Raw genomic sequence first — 3524 nt, 5'->3', positions numbered from 1 at the left:
ATTTGCCAACATACTCAGACCAACGCTAACTCCTATCAGCCAGGCTATCCCAGAAGTGCCTCCACCAGCTATGCCTGCTCACCTAGGTGATCTCGCAGCGTTTGCTCAGACGATCGGACGATCCATTTGCGAAAAACATGCGGGGCATGCCTGAGAGAGAACCTAGAAGCAAGGCAGTACAAGTGGCTAAGCTCACTCAAAACTTCAGTGGTAACGAGGATGTTAGGAAGCACATTGAAGTCTTTGAACACGTGTGTGATTCCTTGGAAGAGCACAATGAGCTGCATAAGTGTAAAGCCTTAGGCTTAACCTTGAGTGGGAAGGCCGGAGATTGGTATCGAACCTTAAGGGTTGAAGAGCGCACTCACTACCCCACTCTCAAGAGATTGTTCTTGAAAGAATACATACGTGAGGGTGTGCTTTGGGGAGTAGCATCTCAACTCCAAAAAGCTGAACGCGAGGAAGGGGAGTCAGTGAGAGACTTTATAAGTCGATTGAAGCATCTAAATTCTCGCTGCACTCCCGATGAGTGCTTCAATAATAACCAACTGCTCGATAGATTCATCCGAGGATTGCGCCACGAGGACATATACAATGGCCTAGTCATTAGAGGTCTTACAACGTGGGAAGCAGTCACTGCCAATGCAATCCAGTTAGAAGACAACTTGATGATTGCAGGTAAAAAGGTGTCTTCGGAGACAAAATCCGTTAGTTCGCAAGTATCTGGGCACGAGCCAATGACGGTAAAACCTATTGCCAAGGAGCCCAAGATATCCGAAATGTCTGACCGACCTTACTAAGGCTCTCCAAGAATACTTTAGGGGTAATCGAGCTCCTCAAAATAGCCATATGTACCCAAGAAGAGAGCAACAATGGTGTTCGGTGTGCTTAGAACCACATAGCACGAGTGAATGTCCCACATTCAGAGTCAAATTCAATGGGAATTGCAATGCATGTGGTAAGTATGGCCATCAATCTAAAGATTGCCTAGTACTTAAGCGAATGTTGGCAAATCAGGCACCACTAGCCTGGTCAAACACACCTCAAGTACCCGCGCTGATGTCTGCACAACCTGTCGAGCAACCGTCACAGCACATAGTTCCAAGGAATCCGAATGTAGTCCAGTCTATGCCGTTACCACCGCCAGTGCTAGGACCACAACCTCCACATCCAAGGATAACCCCAATAAACCAGATGGGTTGTGAGTCACATAGTGTGTGTGGGGATTATGAAGAGGAGATAGACCCCACTGCTCCATATGGGATTGATACGTTTGAAATGATTCCCCATTACTACATGGAGGATCGTTTCGGGCAAGTCAAGCCTGTATATCAAGCGGCTGCTCTCGCCACAAGAGGGCAAAACCTTAATACCTTAGCGAGGAGACCACCTCCTCAATGCTACGATTGTGGTGGACCGCATCGTGTAATGGAGTGCCCTAATAGGCTACAGAAGATCGCTACTCAAATGCAACCAAACCAATTGAGCACATCGGGAATGCCGGTACTTACATGTAATCGTTGTGGCATAGATCATTTGATCGCTCAATGTCCACATAATCCTAATGCACCCAAGATTACAACATTGAATTTGGTTGAGGTCACCAACCAAGCACGAGGATCCACATCCGTTGTACCCGCGAATGTAGTTACACGGTCAATGCTTCAAAATCAAAACTACATTCTTGAAGAGAGGGATACTGCATCAATCGCTCAGGCAAAGAAAAAGAAAACACGGCGGAAGAGATCGCTTAATGCCACGAGCTCCAAGCCTAGTTCAAAGACTAACATAGGGACAGGAGACGACCCCGTGTATATGAATGATCCTGAAGATGATTCTGATTCAATAGAAACCATGGGGACCAAAGCCACTACCTTAAGGGAGGAACCCACTCGGGAGCTCAACGAAGGAGAATCAAGCGAATACATAAATAAGGAGAAACAAAAGGAAACTTCCTCGGCCCCACAACCAAGTTAGTTAATGCCCTCTCGACCACCCAAACTGACTGAGACTCCCCAAGACAAGCCACGTGGGCCAAAAACCCTCAAGAAAAAGATTGGAACTTACCCAAACCCAGTTGAGGAGATTGAACAAGTGCAACACTTAAGGGGTTTGGTGGAAGAAACACAAAGAGAACTGGAGCCAAACCCGAGAAAAGTCAAAATTCCAGACACAGTGTTTTTTTACGCAAGTTCAGCCTCACAGGAACCATAAACCGTTAGCTATACCTAGTATCATTCGGGAAGAAAGTGAGGATAGGACATCAGGAAGTGGGCAAACACCCTTCTTGCTGGAAAGAATGTTTAGTGAGGGAATGCCTGACCCCATTGACGAGGAAGTGATTCCATCTTCACCAGTCCCTAGTCAAGGGGCGATGTCTCGAAAAGTACCGTTGAATGTGTCTAAGCTAATGGATTTCATGTCCTCTGAAATCAGAACCACGATCATATCCAAATTATACGGAGATCCTGAGCTATTCTTAGCTCTTTGGGCATTTCTCAATGGAGAACTAAAGGCGGGGCTACCACAATTTGCAAATATGGATAGACCAAACACGCTTCAAGATGAGGAGGAACATTGGGATCTACAACCCAACCTAGATGAAAACTCGGTCGTGTGGAAATACCTGTTAACAAGTTGGGACAGTACTTTGAAGGGGATGAATCTAATGCAACCCTCCCCATTACTACCAAGGGATTAACTCTAAAGGGAATCCTTGATGGTGGTGCTGGCGTGAGCATTGTGACAAAACTGTTGGGAATCTATGGGGAGACCTCACCTCGAAGTCACAAACATAGTGGTTAAGATGGCAAACGGAACTATTGCTAAACCTATTGGAATGTTAAAAGACCTTAAGATCAAGGTTCTGGGGTATAAGGTAAGACATACCTTCATTGTAATGGATTTCTCCAAGCATCCTATGTCATATCAAATGATCTTAGGACGTCCTTTCATGAGGGAAGCACAAATGGTGCATGACTGGTCGAAAAACCATGTCTACCTACAATTCTAGGACTCTGTCATTCGAGTTGATCTTGAGAATGGTCGTGCGCATCCTTTAGGAAGCAAGGTTATCATCGATAATCGATCGGATACCACTGTTCACTCCGCCCCATTAAGGTATTGCTATACATGCAAAAAAGAGACTGATGATAGGAAAGATTCTCCTTATATGGATGTCCTATCGGGTATGACTGAGTCGGATAACGTGGATTGGGTACACCTAGCGGCAACCATAGACACATGGGAAAATAGAGGCACAAGTTGGGTAACACCTGAGGGGCAAGATATGCCACCGTTAGTGCCAATAAACATGATAGGTGTTATGCACTTGACTCCTGATGGCGAGAAAGCGGCACACTCCACTGACACTGAAAGTAGCGAAGACTCGGACCAATGTAACTCTGAGTATGAATCTCAAGAACAAACTGACCGTGAGCGTGATGGGGGAGATGAATCAAATATTCACCCAAATGTGGAAGCAATGTGCTCAAGGCCTAGGACGGTGACCTCCTGCAGTTCAT

This window comes from Cibotium barometz, chromosome 16 (genome assembly GCF_041138505.1).
Source record: "Cibotium barometz isolate CiBa-2024 chromosome 16, ASM4113850v1, whole genome shotgun sequence".
NCBI lineage: Eukaryota > Viridiplantae > Streptophyta > Polypodiopsida > Cyatheales > Cibotiaceae > Cibotium > Cibotium barometz.
This window is presented reverse-complemented; position numbering follows the sequence as displayed.